Source organism: Melanotaenia boesemani, chromosome 14 (assembly GCF_017639745.1).
Source record: "Melanotaenia boesemani isolate fMelBoe1 chromosome 14, fMelBoe1.pri, whole genome shotgun sequence".
Classification (NCBI taxonomy): Eukaryota; Metazoa; Chordata; class Actinopteri; order Atheriniformes; family Melanotaeniidae; genus Melanotaenia; species Melanotaenia boesemani.
The window spans coordinates 7,668,084-7,687,845 of record NC_055695.1 but is presented as its reverse complement, the minus strand read 5'-3'; the positions used below and the strand labels follow the sequence as shown (position 1 = coordinate 7,687,845).

General features: G+C 36.9%; 1 long non-coding RNA gene across 3 annotated transcripts in view; it reads right to left on the bottom strand.

Moving 5' to 3' along the window:
- Positions 1-1,855: 1,855 nt before the first annotated feature.
- The window catches only part of LOC121653678, an 88,143-nt gene continuing 70,236 nt past the window's right edge, over positions 1,856-19,762 (bottom strand). For 2 of the 3 annotated variants that reach the window (XR_006012835.1, XR_006012834.1), the window contains 2 exons: positions 14,788-14,971; positions 1,856-4,593 (listed from right to left, as the gene is read on the bottom strand). This is a non-coding gene — a long non-coding RNA (uncharacterized LOC121653678). Of the gene's footprint in view, positions 4,594-13,907; positions 14,089-14,787; positions 14,972-19,762 lie in introns of those variants that run through there. The other variant, XR_006012836.1, reaches the window with a different exon arrangement.

Genomic DNA, 19,762 nt, shown 5'->3' with positions numbered 1-19,762 from the left:
TCTCTTTCTTTCCCTCTCTTCCTCTCATGTCCTCTTGTGGCCACGGTGTCTGACGTACAGACATACGATGCAGTGCATAAAACTAGATTCAGCTGCAACGTCACGCGACGTCCCTAAATCAAAAGTCACATAGTGCGGTTTTTCAGCTTCAGGATGCCCCTGGATGGTGACTGTGCCAGAAATGTACATAACAGATGTCACTGTGCCATCAAACAAGCCCAGAACATGAAGTTTTGAGGTCGAAAAGTTAAATGGTGCATCTTTAAAAGATACAGATACAACACCTTGAGTATGTTACCTGCTGATTTATTATGCTGCATCATCAGCTCAGTTGTTGACAAGCTGCAAACATAACTGTCTCCTCTCTACACTTTCAACCGTTATTGACCGATCTTACTTGTATTTTGTTTTTGGTTTTAATTGTCTTTTCGTTTTTCTTTTGTTATTTTCTTTTGTGAGAACACATGCAAAAACATAATTGCCGAGGAGTAGTAATGTTGAAAATGAAGTGATTTAGATACCTATAACATGGAAAAGGATCAAAGTTTTGACTGTAATATGTTTTTGAAAGATATTTCCTTTAAGACCCCACAAAAGTCTCTAATTATAATTCTTGTTTGGTAAAAGTTTAATATGAATGAACAGTGTGAAACAAAATGTGAACTAAAATTTAGCTCTGTTGTATGTGTTTTTGTTTCAGTAATTGCAGATTGATCAGTGTCCCATCAAAACCTGCAGGTGGGATCCAGTGTAAGCCAGACTAGTACATGTGTGCTAGAACTGGTTGAGTGCAACTGTGTTTTTCTATTGAGAACAATGATTTTGCTTGTGTTTGTGACAGCTTGACCTCTTTCTCTCTCACGTACGCACATATCCACACACATACACACTTACACAAACAGGGGATGGTTCCTGAATGGGGTTGGAGGTTAGCAGCCGGTTACACGTGACAAGTCATGGTTAATTCCAGCAACACAAAGGATGCTCTGGGTGCCAGCAAATACTCTCTGCGACACTCTCACACTCACCAGATCATCCCATCATTCCACTGGTCCAGAGACTAGAGTGAAAACAATAAATGAAAAAGAAAAAAAGAACACTACAAGTCACAAAACCTTCAACTAAATCTGTTTACAAGTGGATTCACATTACCTTGTTACAGTTAAACCTGATTATTCTGCAATTTGTTCTGTATATAAACCTTGTTTCTCTCATCAAGATAATTTTTTTTTAAGTCATATTTAATCAAATTTATGAGGAGGAGGAATGCTCCACAAATGCTAAACTGAGTTAATGTTTAATTTAGCAGTTTCTAATGGGCATCAAAAAACAAAGTTCTGTGAAAAGAGTTTAGAAGCTTTTTGCCACTTTACTTTTTTATTAGTCAATAATTATGAGAAGCAAGCAAGAATCACACAGGCCCTAGTATGAAATCACTCATTCAGCTCCTGATGAGCACCTACTAAGTCACTGTTCACAGATTTTGTTGTCTGTTCATTACAGGGTTGTTTATTTCCCTGTTCCACATGTTCAAGTGTCCTCAGTCAACAAACTGAGCTCCATACTGCAGGTTAGGCCATAGCTAACACAGCTAGCAGTGTGCTACTGACTGTTACTACTTTTTCATTTAATTCCCTGTTTTTTAACTTGGCTAATGTAAGTCTGAATGGAAAGTGAGCATCAGTTATCAGTGAATAAGCTACATTGCTGTCAGAAGATGGTGGTACAGGATACACTTTACATGGCTGCAAAAAAACAGAGCTGTGGTTGCTAATTGAAAAAAATAATAATAAAATGAGGAAAATAACACAAACAGAGCCAATGGCCTTGATTCTTGAAGACAGAAACTCAGAGGTCATCAGAATTTTTTATTTTTATTTTGACAGTTTTAATTAAAGAGTGAGTATTGGTTATGTTTATTTTCTATAAACAGCTAGGATCTTCATTTTCTACATCAGAACAAAATTTGAAAAGCTGATCCTGTGACCTTATCAGTCACATCAACTTTTAAATAAAAGGACAAATATGCCTCAATTAAGCATAATGTGCTTATTTTGCTAAATTAATCAAGTATCAACAAATTTTCATTTACTCTTTCCAATACCTAACTTAAAAAATATTAATTAATAAAATTAATTAACATGAATTAATAAACATGAATCTCTAAAAAAGACGGGTGGGTGGAAGTGAAGGGGTGTGATGGGGTTGACAGGAACAAAATTGCACGCGTGTACTTGGGATAGAAAAATCATTCTTGTGGACTTCTTTGGCAAATACTAGAATTTCATGTATGTTCACCTCCCAGTTGTAATGCTGAGACAGTCTAACATCATTCAACTCTGTAAGGGATCCTATATAAACAATACGTAACATTAATATCTGTTTATTTATGTAAGTTGGTGTGTTTCTCTACACTTTGGTTTACAGGTAATCTGTTCTTTTTTGTTTGTTTTTACATACTCTCTTTACATTTTTCTTTTGTTTTTACATCAAAATGAACCTTTGAAATTTGTTTTAAAGCAGAAACAAGCTGTGAACTAATAGCTTTAGTCTAAATCTGAAATCCACCAAAACACTGTGTTCATGTCTGTGTGTGTGTGTGTGTGTGCCCGTGCTCTTAGTTCACAGTGTTTACTGATTAATCTGTTATCCATCACTATCAACTCATCTCTGCCCGTAAACAGAGACATCAATGATGGATCATCCTGATTTGTATCAATAGAAAACAATTAATCAATAAGGTCAAACACACTAATGTGGTTCTAGAGTGTGGACAAACAAATGTGTGTGTGCATATGTGAGAGGGCTAAAGACAGGCGGGGGGGTTGTTTGGTCTGATGTAACTGAGTCAGTTTCATCCCCCGAGGCATCGAGGATGGGGAAGGTGAAAAGAGACAGAAGGGGAAGGAAGCAACATAAAGAGTCTAAAATGACTCACACAGACACACACATACATGATCTGGGTGTTAGTTTCCCCGTACGAATGTGAGTTATGACCACAGCTATGTGATCAATTACACTCACTGCTGCGAGTAGCCAGGAGCACAATTTAGTTCATTTAAATGTGTTTAAAAATTATTGAATCTTTGTACTGATGACATGAAAAAAAAAGGATAAACGCTATGGGAAGTTTTTAATGTGTGCATCCCATTTTAATAAATCTATTCCATTTAATAAATCTAAAGAGATATATCAAATGTGGATGATGTTTATTATGTAGTAGCCTGTATTAGAAGATCAATAAGCATTTGATCATAGGGGAACACCAGCTGATTTACAAAGGTTATACGTAACAAATATTGAAAGTAAGAAATGTGAATTTCTCTGGACAAAAAAGAAAAAAAATCTATAACACTATAACAATGCCTCAGTGGTGAAGAGATGCCGGGACCAGAGATTGAACCACTAATCCTTCAGCTGAGGAACAACTGCTTAGCTAACCGAGCTATAAAAGAAAACAACAAAAACAAAAGAAACAAATACAAAAAGAATAGAGTCAATATTTGAACTTATCTCTTCTCCATGGGACAATGAAATGATTCCAAACCACCTGAAGCATGTTGAAAACTTTAAAAGTGTTGTGCTATGATTTAACAGTCCTCATCGGTTCTTGTTGTTTAATGATACAGAAACAAATTAGTTAATTAATATTGTCAAGATTTAAAATACCAACACATTAGTTGATCATATCTCAGGAAAATCAAAAGAAGTTGATGAAAGAAAATGATTCAGGAAACACATTATAAATAACATACTGCACAAATACACAACAAAGGATGTTTATCTTGGGAGAAAAAGGGGGAAAAACTATTTTTTTTATTTCATGTCTTGGTGGGATGATAACAGTGATCTACAACTAAGGGGAAAACGGGTTAAATGTAAAGTACGGCCTTAATAACAGGTTTATGGATAACATAATTGGCCACAGAAAAACATAATTTATTTGTATTCCTTCAGTGTGAATAAGAGTATAAAAAAAGAATCACAGAGCAATTATAGAACAGTTATCCTTGAAAGTGTTTATCCTCAATCCCCACAACAGTTCAAAGACTGAGACTAGGGGAGGAAAAGGGGTGTAATTTTTTTTTCTGATCTTGAAGAACAAACAAAACCAAATAGTTCAAAATAGATCTGAGTTATGTTTTTCAGTAAAATGGACATAATTAAGTGACATTTAAATACACAACTCTGTCATAAATTAAGTGGAAAGTGAAAGAAGAGATACGTGAACTTAAGAAAATAATGACAAAATGCACACAAGAGAATTATTTCACATAATATAATGTAAATGTAAACACCACATACTGCTAAACCTGCAAAAATAAATATTCCAAAGCATGTTTTTATCTGCATTATTTCAAGGTTATTTAGTCTTTTTTATGAGAGTTTTCCAGCTGGAGCATCATTTTCACTTCTATCCATGTCCTTCCAGTTTAACTCGATCCAGTATAATCAGGTGTTATTCACCTGGAAAGGGTTCCCACCCCTGACATTGCACTTCCATTTACTCTGATATGTGTGTCTATGTGTGTGTGAAATGTCTGCATCTTCCTCTTCTCTTCTGCTGGATTGATGTTACATCATCAGCATCACCTACAGGGAGAGAATCAGTTAGTGTCTGAGAAAGACAGGTGGATGTGACTTTGTCTTCCTCTTTCCTTTACAATAAAATCAGGTTTATACATTTTAAAATCTCCAGGAGGTCTGCTTTTGAGGAAAAATATTCATCATTTTATGTTACAAAACACATTTGCAGTAAAACTAAATGTATTTTGCTCACTTTATTGGCACATAATGAAATCTTAATTCAGCCAACAGTTGAAATGAAAGATAAAAAACTGGTGGAGGTTAGTGGAGCTACACGGGGATGAAGTCTCTTGGTCAGACCAAGCTCTATCCTTTTCTCTTTATTTCTCTCTCTCTATCTCTCTCCCTCTCTCTCTCTCACGCACACACACACACACACACACACACACACACACACACACACACACACATACACAAAATTCAATCATGCTTCTGCCGCTGCCTCGGGAAACATAGTGTGGAAACCTCACTATAGTGGAAAATCACCTTTTCCGTGTTATTTTACACAGAAGCACCTACAACCCCCACACACCCATACACACACAGAGTCGGGCTGAACTTACATGAGGAACCCAGAGATCAGATTTTTTTATTTAACTCTTTGTGGTGCAGATCTCACGCGTCATGCCTGTCTCGACCAAAGGAGCCAGCGAGGGATGAGACTTTTACGCAACCGTGAGAAATAAAATCTGGGCCTCAAAGAGTTAATGTGATCCCTGTGACAGTAGAAGGTTTAGTGCTGGAAGCATGCTGAGTGAAGTTTACATCAACATGATACCAGATCTGACTGCCAACAATCTGACACAATATCAGTTCTCAGACTATGAATTGTCATTTTATAATGAGACCAAATAATAAAGAAAAGGAAACACACTGCATCTGAAAATCTATATTAATGTATTATGTATTAGATTAAAGTATAAAAGATTTCTAGTTTTATGAAACTTTAATATAAACGAGAAGTGTTGACTTTTTCCAAGATAATAGCAATAGCTCAGCTGGGAAATTTGTAATAAGAAGTGAATGTATAAAGTTTTACTTTTCTTTACATAATACCCTTCCATCCATTGCCTATACCTGCCTATACATTGCCTTTAGAGTCAGGTAATGTATTAGTACATTACTAAACAATACGATTAATTAGCCAGACTGCAGTACCTCACTGTGCTAGTGTTTACATAAACTCTACTGTATTCGTTCTATGTTCATACTCTTAGACATTTTCGTCTGTGCTGTGACACATGACTGAGAGGTAAGCGTACATGGATAATTTTTTTTTCCAATGAAACTGTAACATTGATTTTCAGGTACAAGATTTTAAGCTTTAAAACTTACTTTCTAATGTATCTTATCCCTGTAAAAGCTCCATTGATGTTCAAAACTATTAAACACAACAGGTGATGTCTCATTTTTAGTCAGCTACTACTGTTTATTTGTGCTTTTAGCTACAAACACAGATGACTGACTGTGACTGTAGCAAGGGTGGAGGAGTGGTCATTCAATCACTGTCAGTGGTTCAATTTCCTGCTCCTTTTATAGTAAGTTTGAATCAAAACAATTTTATATGTTAGGGGCAGTTTGACAAGAGATGTTTTAACACATAAAGAAGAAACCAGACAGTTTACTCCTGCCTTTTTTTTTTTTTTCTCATTTACAAGCACATCACTTGGAGATGTGCTCTCGTGGATGGAAATACAGGGAAGAAGATGCAACACATGGTCATGTGTGCAGAAACAGCAAATGCTCCAGAATATCTGCTGACTCGTTCATATATTGTCTCCAGGGATTGTACCACAGACTTGGATAAAAAAATCTCTGCAAGAAGTCTGGCGTGAATGCCACGACTCTGGAACATCTCTGGAACATTTCAGCACTCTGCATGGTGCGCATGTGAAAATCTTTACATAATGTTAGCAAGTACTTTTCAGACATTTAAGGCACGAATAGTTTTTATTTAAGTATAAGCATCATATTTTGTTGGACAAATGTCCTCTGAAGCTACAGATCACCGTGGTGAGGAGACATTAACCATAAGTGAGCGTGGATCTGAGATGTCCTGCTAATGTTACAGACATTTCCGAGGCCTGTGGTGTAATTCAGTTTGTCTGAGAGGAGAGAATGTGTTGAGGATCTCGTCAAATCGCTGCAGCTTAAACGGCCCCTCTCTAGAGTGTGTTTAGGAAATTAAAGGCCAGGGATTTTTTCATAATTGTCTAGTTTATCATTTTAATACAGCTAGCTTTTCTCTGATGGGCTCCCTTTATGATTTATCAAATACAATTACTGCGTGACATATTTCAGGAGCCTCTTCATTGCTGAGGACCGTTAATGTGTGTGTGTGTAAGTGTGTGTGTGTGCGTGTGTCTCAGCTCTGATTTATTTAAATAGCATTAAGTAATTGGAAAAACAGGAAGAGAAACTGGAAAAGCTAAATTGTCTTTGTAGATTTTGTACCTCCAACCACCCCCCCCCCCCCCCCCCCCCCCACACACACACACACACACTCTTTTTTTCAATCCCCCCCTCTGTCTTTCTGTTGCTTCTAAGTAAATATTATAAAAACATCTGTGTTTAAGGTGAAATTAATGATAAAATAAAAATCTAAAAGGCTACGTTTTCTGCTACATTATCTCTGTTTGAGAAAGGGAATTTGGGACAGACAGAAACAGAAAAAGGTTAATTCTGTTGCTTCAGCCTTGTGTAAATGAAGTGTTGGTGGCATCCTGGTCAGTGCAGCTAATTGAACAGCTGAGATTACAGCGACCGTTGCTCCTCTGTGAAAAGAGGAACATGTTCATTAGACATTTACATATAATGTTCATTCTCTGTAAGAAAGATGTGTTTGGGCAAAGAGCTGGTGGGATTATGTTTAAGCTTTTAACACGTTCTGTTGTAAAACTTTCCTTAAAGAATCATTTGACATTTTAGTGTTCAGGCCTGTGATTTTGTTTTATGTTACTGCCTCAACCCGAATGAATAAGAATTTCTTTTTATAATTTTGATTTTGTTACCATATACAGCTACTGCAATACTTGTCACCATAAATCTCTGCAATACTGCAAAGTTCAAGAGTAATATTATCATACTACCCGAAGAGAAGAATGTTCTTGAGCACTTCACTCCAACATTATGAGTATTTGATTCATGTAAGTGTTGTTTTGGGTCAATAGCAGTAATTCTTATATTGGTGTTTTAATCAGAACTTCTCAAAAAATAAAGAAGATGTTGTGAAGCAACAAAATGGGGGTAAATATTTTACTTAGATGTTTAACTGCAGATAGCAACACCATTTTTTTCCACCTGCCTCCACTTCATAGCAGACCAGTTTCCACAAAGTTAAAAATTTGGGCCTCCTTCCAGACAAAGTGGTTACACACAGTTGTGGAATTAACAAATTACAAGTACTTCATTACTTTACTCAAGCATGTTTTTCATGTATTTGTACTTTACTTAAGTTGATTTACAGCAAATATTTCCTTTTTTCTCCGCTACATTTAGTGGGTTGTGTTAAACATTAGTCACATTGTGGGTTTCATTGTTTGTTGCATGGGCCATCCAATAGTCTTTATATAACCGCTGCTATGAACAGGGAGTTTAATGTTTCAGATTCACACCCTTCATATCACTCCCAAAAGTAACAGAAATTCATGATAATAAAATATTGTCTGAAGTTTATTTTATCATTTTGGTAAATACCCGTTTGATAAGCAAAATAATGTCAGTTATAGTCCCACGGTCATTATCAAAAAACAAATTCTCTTTCTTCCCGAAGGGATTTATGTGATCTATAATATAAGGGAATTGGTCCACCAAACCAATCAAAGTGGGTAGGTAATGTTTTCACCCTCAGAGGCGGCAGCAGTAGCACTAACCGTTGGTAACGAAAAAAAAAAACTCAAATGGATTCTAGAGTCAGTCTTCTTTTTTGTTAATGGCATTTAACTCTACAGGTCACCACTTAAAAAAAAAAAAAAAGAATCCTGTTTCATAGAATCATAAATCCAACTGTGAACTATTTCACACAGGGTAAACACGATAAGAACAATAACCTTTCAAATAATTGATATGAGATTTTTCAAGTTTTCCCAGTAGCCTCATCTGTATCATTGTTCATTCATTAAAAAAGCACAGCTCCTACTATTGAGGTGTTAAGATATGTATACAGTCAGCACACTTAATTATATTGTAGATCAATGCATTACATTCAGCAAGTACTTTTACTTTTAATACTTTAAGTAAATTTAGATACAAGTACTTACTTTTATTTAAATAAAAAGGTTAATGAGGTACTTTTACTGTTACTACAATATATATTTGTCTGTTTATTTATACTTTTACTTAAATACTTCCTCCATTACTGGTTACACCTTCCAATCACTTCTGCTAACAGATAGGAGATTAATCTGATGATACTGGCAACAGCAGATGTTGATAAATTTTACAAAGAGCCATGTTTGACTGGTTTAGGTCTGCATTTAACTGCTTGGACTTTCTCATTCTGCTATTTGCAGTGTTGTGCATGAAAAATGAATGCGTTCATTTGAATGCGCTAATTGAATACGTTCATTTTTCTGTGAACGCTGAACTGAACGCAGCACGTTTTTAAATAAAGAACATGAACTTATTTGGATTATGTGAGGTCCTGTAACAGTCACTGCCTATATTTTCACCGGCACTACACCAACTGTTACCAGCCATGCATTGCGTATTGTAGCATAACAAACCTACAACACAACATTGGTGCAGTCCCGCTCAGAAATGGAAGTGGAGGTGAAAGGAGAGGAGCTGCAGACGCAGCATGAGCATCACATACTTTCTGTACTACCTACTGCCTGCAGAAGATTCTGACAGTAAAAAAATCTACATTTCTATGCAAGTTTTGTTTGCTTGCAGTTAAAAAGCAAGTTAGAACATTTGCCTCAATGACTTCTAATTTGAAAAGGCATGTGGAGTTGAAGCATCCATCCACTTTGAAACGATATCCGCAAGTCATTGCCATTACAAAAAAAAAAAAAAAAAGTTGTCAGGAAAGGGCAAGACCCCCTAAAAGCCTCAAAAGCTCCAGAGAACACTGCCCTTCAGGGGCATGGCTTTCCAGCAACACGTTAGTTGGTTAGTTATAGGTTTTTTTACTTTGGGATGACGGGTAATGCAGTGGCGGCCGATCGTTGATGACTGCAGCCAGTTGTTGATGGCCAGCCGGTTCACATGTCTGCCATCTGGCAGTGGAAAGTGGTAACAGGTTTAAGCTCTCTTTCTGGAGGCATGGCCTGGTGCTTGTTGCAATTTTGCTACTTTGGCGCTTATAATAGGTTATAATAATTGAAATGAACTTAACTATGAATTAACTCAAAATTTAAATTGTGAAATAAGAATGTAAAATATTTATTTTAAACTTAATGAACTGAAGACTGAAATAGTTCATGGGAAGAATGAACTTGCACTAGCTACACTAGCTATTTGCTTGTCAACTTAATGAAAGCTGACAAAAACTTGTGTGAAAAGAGACAGAGACAGATTTAGTTATGATCCTTAACAGAAAGCAAACCAGCCTCAACATGTTTAAAGACATTTTAGAGTTTTTCCCATCAAAGAAATTGATAATCTAACTAGGTATAGGTACATTTTTGAGCCTGTTTGAGTATGTTATATCCTCTAGAAATAGAAACTTTACAATTTATGCTTATTTTCTTTTTTCAAGAGATATGTTATGTAATCAGTTGACCCAGAAAGTTATAAAAAGCCAAACATAACTTCTAGATGAGTGTGAGCAAATTACTGAGATTGTTGTGTACACTGCATCAATCTGCTTTCACTCTCCTTCATGGGTTTTTCTAACTAAGCTTCATATATAAAACACATTCAGGTGGAAAAGCAGCAGCTGTGATGCTGAAACCTTCACCTGTTTTCCAGACACTGCAGCAGCCACTGCAAATAGAACTCAGTAGAACTCCAGCATGTCTTTATCAGCACACAAACAAAACTCCTCTCCGCTTCTGTCACTTTTCTAACCCCACTGAACCCCCTCCACCTCCCCACACCCAACTTTGGTTGCCTGTCCAACTCAGTGGGATCCTCTCTCTCTCTCTTTCCTCGCCTCTCTCTGTCCCTCTACCTCTCTCGCCCCCTCCCTTAGGGCAGAAGTAAACCACGCCTTGAGGCCCTGCTCCCATTGTGTGCCCTCTGCTACTTCTGTTTGGGGCCTTTGTGTGCCGCTAATCAGCCGTGGGGCCATGCTCAGCCCTGAGTGTGTGTCTGAGAGTGTGCATGTGTGTGTGTGTGTGTCCCTTGCCCTCATTACGTAGCCACACTGGGAGGCCAGCATGGGAAGTTTCTGCTGCACTATACACCCTCTCTCCATCATTCCATCCCCCATTCTCCCTTCCCCTCCCACTAGCTGTCCATCACTCACTTCCTCCCCCCTTGCATCTTGCTACCCTGAGACTTAAAGTAACACTGGGCACAGTTTTAAAGTCTAACTGCACCTGTTTCACCCTAAATTATAAAGTGATGCTACTCCACTAAGAAGTTGTCATCTTCACAAATTGTTAGTGTCCATTTGTTGGTGCTGAAATGAAATAGTTTTAAAAGAGAACTGGTTTGTGGTGCAATATAAAAAGTTCTGAACCAAACAGAAAAAAAGGATATCTGTCCAGTAACATGTCTAAAACTTTTTTGCCTTTCAGGAATGCCCCTGTTTACAACTTTTAATGAATTTGGCCCTGTTCATTTGACTTTTTTTTTTATTGTAGTTCATGAGCATTTGTTTTAATCCATCTCATCTGTTTTATAGTAAAATGGACCCATTACTTCTCCTGTTACTGTAAACAGAGAATTATTTTAAACTATATATTTGGTAGTGAATATTCTTTTTTTCCTCATAAATAAATATTGTATAAAGCAAAGAGAGTTTTATCAATAGTTTTGTTGAATAGTTGACATTTTACATTTTTAAATATTAATCTGACTTGTTATATTTATAATAACATAACTTTAATAAATGGTAGAGTATACATAAATTATTACATTACATCAAACAATTATCTTTGAATAAAATAACTGGGAGTAGGAATAAGTCATTTGATTGGATAACTAGTATTTTTCATTGTGATTTGTGGATAATTCAAAAAATCTTTTTTTAATTGTGAATAAGTGAAGGACATGAAACTCAAATTTTGATTAACGTCGTGTAAAGCTGATGGATGAGAAATCTCAGTGTTGTCATGCACTGCTACACTTATATGAGCTTTTATCTTTAGTATTTTTAAAAAACATTTTGTTTGTGTGTTTCTTGTAAGTATTCATTTATTGTTTTATGTTCAGCTTTTTGTGTGTGTGTTATCACTTACTTGCCAAAACACAGATTTTCTCCTCTGGAGAGACTAAAGTTACAGTTTAAGATGAAAATCATATCATCTAGACTTGTAATGGGCTCGACTAAATCTAAAAAAAAATATATTTTATTACACACCAGACTTTGTTTAATTGGTGATCTTTACAGAGTTTTTACAGCAGTGACAATGTGTCTTTAATAATGTAATCAATGTCTCGGTCGCTAAGATAAATCAGCTGGGCTGAGTGAACTGTCCGTTGGCCTTTCTTGCTCCCCTGCATCCCCCACTGGGTGCCCGTTTACCCCATATTTCCCTACCATCTCTCATCTATCCATCCCTTCTTTTTTCACTTTGCCTCTCCCTCCCTGTCTTCTCTCCTTCTCCTCTTCCTCATTCTCACCCACAACCATGATGTATTACCTGCCTGTGTGTGTGAGTATCTGTATGAGTGTCTATTTGTGTTTTTAAGCCACTGGAGCTCTTTCACTCCAGGACAAGTCTGGTCTGTTCATCACTCATCTAAACGCATGCACACAGAGTTGTGTATTCATGAATTGAGAGGACTTTCCATTGACTTCAGTTCCTGGTGACTTAACCACGACTACAACTAATAGTTTACATTATGGGGACTTGCCATGTCTCCTCATAAGGAGGATAAGTCCCAGTATTACGTAAAAAGATGTAGGTCCCAGTTGACAAGAGTAATACCTGCGCAAACGCACACACTCCCTATTTCTGCCTGTCTCCTCAGTCAACAGCTGCACTGCTGTCTCAGATTTCACTGTGGGACTGAGAACATTTCTCCATCCATGTCAGTCTCCCCTATCTTCCTTCACCTGAATTATTACACACTGTTTACTCTCCCTGAATCCTCCTCTCTTTTCCAACAACTTGGCTGTAGGTCACCAGCTTTGCTGACTTACTGACCCATATTCATGTTACTGCACATAATGAGGCTGTATGATTGTTTCCATTTCCCCTTACAAAGGCAGGTTTAGAGAGCTTGAGAAACAACTTCAGAGGGGAGATTTTCCTCTTCAGTTCCTCTGTCTATCCAGTGTCACTGGTTTACTCCTCAACAAGGCCTCGAGCTGTTTCAATCATATAGTCCAATACTATTCATAATAGTGTACTAACAGGATATAAACCACAATAAACTGTAAGAAATTACTTGTTTTAACAACCTGGCAGTTGTATCTATTTTTTTTTTTTTTTTATTGAAAGAAAAAAATGATTATTTATGCATCTTTGACACTGGTAACAACGAGCAGTCTGCAGTGTTAAAGTCAAATGTGTTTGCAAACTTTCCATCAACTTTTTTCTTTGAGGCTAACATCATCACTTCATCTCCTGATCGAAGCACAACTAATGATAAGTCAACTTAATTTCTTTAAGCCTATACAGCTTAGTAGATGCTAAAGGATACAAATTTTGAATATAAAGAAATTAATCAGAGCTGTAACCTTCTATGCACTTTTTAAATCAAAATTATTAAGGAATTACCCCCATAATTCATGAGCACGAGTGCTGAAAGAGAGCTGAAAAAGAAATTTACTGATAAAGTAACATTTGTAAACCCAACAGTCCAGTGGACCCAACTCTCACAAACGCTTTTGGTCTAACTGTGTTAAATTTGCACATCAAAGTTACTGTGGTTGAACAGTTGAGTCTATCGACAATAAAACTGAGGTGACCATTAAACTGGACCACCGTCATTGTCCTAATGTGCATGAATGGGAGGGTAATCAAGTTATTCACCAAAGTATGCTGGACATCGGACTGTGTGCAAAACATGTTCAAGACATTCAGCTGTTTTTAAAGCAACACTATTGAACTATACGCCCCCTAACGAAGGCTAATTCGGCATCCATTTTGCATCCTGTCTCTTCTCTGAGCTCTCCCCAGCCAATAAAAGTCAGTCTGATGTTGACTCTTGTCTTACCTCTTACTCTGTAACTTTTTTTTCTTTGTTTTCTTCGCTTCCTCCAATAATGTTCTCTTGGGTTTCTTTGCTGAATTAGCTATGGTGTTTGTTCAGAACAGCCAATGTGTTGATATCCAGTTGCTGGTGTGTGATGTAGTACCATAAAGTGAAACACCGCTGTAACGTGATGCCATGGGCAGGAATAACAAAAGTTCTGAATTGTGGTTTCTCTGCCTTGGGATACTGAAGGGAAATGATGGATACATGAATAAATGTCAGTCTCCCATCAAAAAAAGTCAGAAGGATGGAATTTTTAGGTTGGAAAGTTAGTCCTGTGGTGTTGCTTAAACCTTCTATGGTGGGGTTTATTGTGCAAGTGAAATTTACTGCAGAGTCTTAAATGATGTTATTTTATTTTACTTTAGCTTTTTTTTATTTTGTCTTTAACTGCTTTTATTTCTTTTTGAGGTTTCTTTTTAATCTACTTTTAATGCTTCTTGCTGTAATTCTTTTAATATTTTATGTAAAGCACTTTGAATTGTGAATTGTGTTGTACATTAAATTTGCTATACAAATAAACCTGCATAGCCTTAAAATGACTTCAGTGATGATTTTTCTTAGATGATGCTGCAGTAAACAAATAAATAAATTAAATTTTATTTACATGCTTTTAAGTCTTGTTTTGGTCAAACAAACACATTTTTCTATTATTATCTGAGCTGCTGAATGACAGATGTTCTTACAAATGGTACATCATGTTCAAACTAATTGTTGTCTGTCACTTTTCACAAAACCAGAGTGCTGATTCTTACCTCAGCTATTCTGTGTATAAAGAAACCCCACTCAATAAATAAATAAACAAACAAAAAAAGCCTAATCTCCAAAAAAAAAAAAAAAATTCCTACAGAATAAGAAAATAAGATGGTAAAGCTCAATACTTACCTACAACATATTTGACTTTTTGCATGTGAACTATCTGAATAGCTCAGATTAACACTTCTGACCGCCCGTATTTCCATTTTACTGGGAGGATACGACATGTGGTATGGCTGCAGGCACCAAAGCAAATTATGGCCATTATCTCAACAGGGGACCAACAAGCTTCTGTGGATCTCTGGAAGTTTATCTGCAAATAAAAAAAAAGGGATGCGATTTAATCTTTGCATAAGCACTATCAAGGGAAAAGATAAACAAACAAACAAAAAAGAAAAAAAAAACAACTCTCATCACTACATACAACAGCTTTAACACGAGGTGCATTTCTTTAAAATGTTAATCAGAACTAGAACATGATCATGTCTTATTCTTACTAAGGCAGCATGTTTTAACATTAAACAAAATGATGAAGACATAAGCAGTAAATCACTGTTGGAAAGGATTGTGTGTAAAGCAGTAATGGCCTTACAATATCAATTAAATCTTCTGATGTTGGTGCAAGGAGCAAATATAGGGACTGTGTGTGTGAAATACAGGCAGAGGAAGATGGTAATTAGTGGTGACTCAAGGCTTCCCGGGCCATAATCCTCTGAACAATCTACACTCATACAGGTGTTCGCTAAATCCAATTACTCACAGAAGGAGAGGTTAGGACAGGCAGCACTACATTATTAGTAGCATTAAATAACAGTTAAACCTAACCTTTGTCACTTTTTGGTTTGGCAGTAATACAGCAGTCGCAGTCTTCGTGTGGTAAAAGATGCTATGAAATCAGACTTTTAGTTTGTCATAAAACATTTCTTTACAGACTCAAGAGCATCACTTCTACCAATGTATTTTATATATAATACCTGATAGTAAAGTGGACATTATTTCTATATTTGCCAGTTAATGCCAGGAAAGCTCATGCTCTTAGGACAGATAATTGAGCTTCAGTTTATCGCATGCATAATTACTTCTGTTAGACTGTCTCTGCTGTCTCTTTTGTATTGCTGTGTATCAGTTATAAAATGTAAGTCCAGCTATTGTGTACAGTAGATCCAGTGTGGTATGGTGCAAACCTCATCCTCTGATCGTCTGAATAGTTGGCTGACCACAGAGCTCTTAAATGGCTTTTATAGCTTATTCAAATCAGTGCACCGGTCTATTTGAGTTTCTGTGAGTTGGGCTTATATTTGCTTGTAAATGAAGATCCAGTCTGAAACTGCATTAAGGTTCAAAAGAAAAGGATACACTCCATGTTTGTTTGACTTCTATGAGTATGAGTAAAACTGTTAATTAATTATCATAAAATTTAAATTTTACACCAGTGGTACCTTTAAACTGATTTATTGCCCCATTAGCAGCATAAATTTATGTCTGCCTCATGTTACCAAACACCTTGCTCCAAACCTAATTTTGTCAGACATGTTCTTCAGAGAATTTAGATAATAATAATAATAATAATAATAATAATTATTATTATTATTATTATTATTATTATTATTATTATTATTATTATAATAAAAGGCTGACCCCCAGGCTTTCATGTGAAGTGCTATCGAACAAACAGGAAAAATGTTAGTTAAATTCCTCCCAAGATGAGATTCAAGGACATATCACACACCTGTAACCACAGAAAACCAAGCTAAAAGAAAATCCTTAGTAAATTGGTCTGTTTTTTATTACAAGATGCTTGTCTTAAAAAACAATGCACGCAGATGGGCCGCCAGCTGGCTTAAAGCTCTGGAATGAAGTTGAATTTGTAAATTGTTAAAAGCATTTAAATTGTTTTCGTTTTGGACTTGAAAATTAAAATAACCAGGAGATGAGACAATGAAATAAAATAACTTCCCAAATTGGTGTTTGTTCAGTTTGTTCTGGTGTTGATTTAAAAAACAAATGAATTGAAAAGTCCCGTTGGTTTCAAAGATTTTAAACATATTTCCAATAATTGGATAGAAAAAGGAATATCTTTCTCAGTTTTGCTGTCTTGACATGGTTTCAACATCTTATTGCAACACGTTTTCATAACATGCAACTTTCAGCACTTTTATTCATCATTTTATGGTAAAATATTTGTTAAAAACCTTGTTGAACACAATCCAATACATGTCCTCTGCCCCCTGATGGATATCTTTTGCACAACAATAATTTTGATAGTAAACATACAAAAAATATTTTTATTATATATCTTTTTTTTACATTTGTTAAAGGGCCAGATAAAGACCTCCGATTAAGAAAATTAGAATTTTCTGCCCATTTTTTCTTGGGTCAGGCTTTAAAGAGTTAAATCAATTGAATCGCCAGAAAGCCCAAAGGTCTTGCATCAATTATAGCTAACATAAAAAAAGTTAAAGAACTGTTAATTCTACTTAAGTCACTTTAACAACGAATGGGATGAAGACATTGGGGTAGGTGGTTCATACAGAGACTAAAGACACTGATTATTTAAACATGGTGTGTTGTGGCTTTGTTCTTACTGCCAAGTCACGCAGGAAGTGACAAAATACATTTTTTAGAAAATTTAATTGCTTGTCACACCAAAAAACAAACAAACAAAAAAGAAGAAATGCAATGTAATGCATTTTAGGTGCCTAGTGGTTTGTTTAAATGCTGTCATGTTGCTGCTGTACTTGCTGCATATTACAGCTAAAATAATGCACGCATATTACATGCAAGTCAAAAGTGAGGGGAGTTTTAAGAGTTAGGTAGAAGAACAAAGAAGAACACTCTAGATTTTGCTTCATTCCCTCCAAACTTGTAATGGAGGTTTGATTAGCAAGCATGTAATGTACTTTACACCCATGGCTGGAGACAGAGGAGGGGAGGAGGGAGGAAAAGAAGAGAGGGACAGAGGCAGAGGTATAGCAGGAAGGAGGAGGAGTGTATAGGCTGCCCTCTCAGCAGGTCTCCTCATCTCCCCTCTTCCCTCCAGCTCCAACACTTTATTTCTCTTCTCCTTCAGAACAAGACACAAGTGTCCCCCCCTCTCCCCCGCCATCTCCCCACTCTAAAGTCTAACATCACCTCCTCTACCTATGCACACACTAAAGTCTAATGCCCTCTTCCCATCACCCACTCCTCCTCTCCTATAGCTGCACCATGCTGTGTAAAGTGTAAGTGTTGGGTGTGGGTGGGGTGGGATGAGGTTGGAGGTCAGAAGCAGGAAGAGTTTTTAGTAAGGGGGTAGTCCACCCTCCCCCTCCCCACCCACTAACAAGCTGCATGTCTGCATTCAGGAAGTTGTTTGTGCACAGACACAATGCAAGTTTGTTTGAATCCAGCAGAGGAAAGTGGGCTGTGTTGACACTCAGCTGGTTTTAGGGTTAAAGGCTAAAGAAAATGTTGAGGTAGCATCCACCAGTGAGTTTGCTTTTATCGGCAGAAAAGAGCTGATAGTCATCAGAAAGGAGTCTCGTAGCTCACAACTGCTTCACCACAGAAGCCAGAGAAAATCTCATAATATGCTCCTAAGTTTAATTAAAAAAGGGTTTTAAAGGACAATTAAAATCAATAACACCACCACATGATTCCTTCCTGAGAAAAATGTTTGAGTGGTTCAACTTCCTAGTTTTTAATTTGTGATTCAATAAAATAACAATACAGTTAAACATGAAGTTCCTCTTTATCCCTCTGCGCCTCCCACCACACCAGATCAGCGCTTCTCTTTCCCCCTCTGCCTTGCTGTGCTGTCGGCTCAGGGTGTGAGCAGAACGACATTAATGTGTGGAGACATCTGACAAGCCCGCTGGCCTTTAGGGCTCAACCTAATCACTCTAGACCCAAACCCATCGGGAATTAAACCTGCAAAACCAAACAGTCACTGTGGGAGCTGGCTGGCATCTGCTCGAGCCACTAGATCGGTAGCTGTGGGAGAGGACGTGACAAAGTGAACATTTGTTTAAAGTAGACAAACTTGTGAGGTAGAGCTACAATTATAGATAATTCAGAGCGGATTTACACATGCACCAACATTTTTAAATAAGATCCTCCAAAAGAAATGTGTAATGTTTCTATAAATAAAGTAGGCTTGACAGTGAAAGGCCAAGATTTAGTCTGAAGGAGTCACTGAAATGTGTTTGAATGAACATTAAAGCTCTTTTCCACCATTCAGAATACAGTACTGCATTAAATGTAAAATTAATGGGGATTTTCCAGTGTTTAAAGTACAGTAGCTTGTTAACTTCAGTATCTGTTAAGCCACACAGGGCCCTTCTCCACTCTCTCTCTCTCTCCAGATGCCCTCATTAATTTTTGATTGGCTCTAAATGAGTCCCCTTCATCGCGCCCGAGGTTTTCTAAATTAGATTCATTTATATTTAAATTGTGAAACAGGCGTGGTTAATGAGAGAATCGTTATTTTGGGGGGTTATTTCAGATGGGCTGATAGTTTGGCAGCTCAGTGCTGTGTGAGCTCAAACCACCAGAGAAGGTGCACATGTTGTGAGGCCCACTGAATATAAGCTTTTTATTTTCTCTCTTTCTTTTTTAATGTTAGTGTAACTTAAACTATGAGTAACATAAACACTGTAGAGCTTTTTTTTTTTTTTTTTTTTGTATGATAAAAACAAATAAAATTGGAAATGAGTGTTTTTATAATCTTTCTTGTTAGAAAGAAGCTGAGCGGCATCTCCCTGCTAAAAACATAAACACGACCGACCCCCTGTTTGCGTCCTTTGTTAACACCTAATTTAACACTCTTTAAAGTAATGTGTCACTTTCAGCACATCTGTGTAGTTTCAGCAGCCCATGTGCCAAAAGCGCATTACAAGACACACATATTGACCTAGCAGGTGCTTCTATCAACACATGATGCCCTGGTAGAGCAACAGGAGACCTCTCAGCTTAAACTGCTGCAACTGCTGTGTTGAAAATGTCACATCTGAGAAAAAAAAGAAGAAGAAGGTGAGGAGGGACAACAGAACTTCACCCCTGCCCCCCCATGCACCAATCCATCCCTCATAAAAAAGCCAAATCACACAGTGCTTTACAGCTGTAC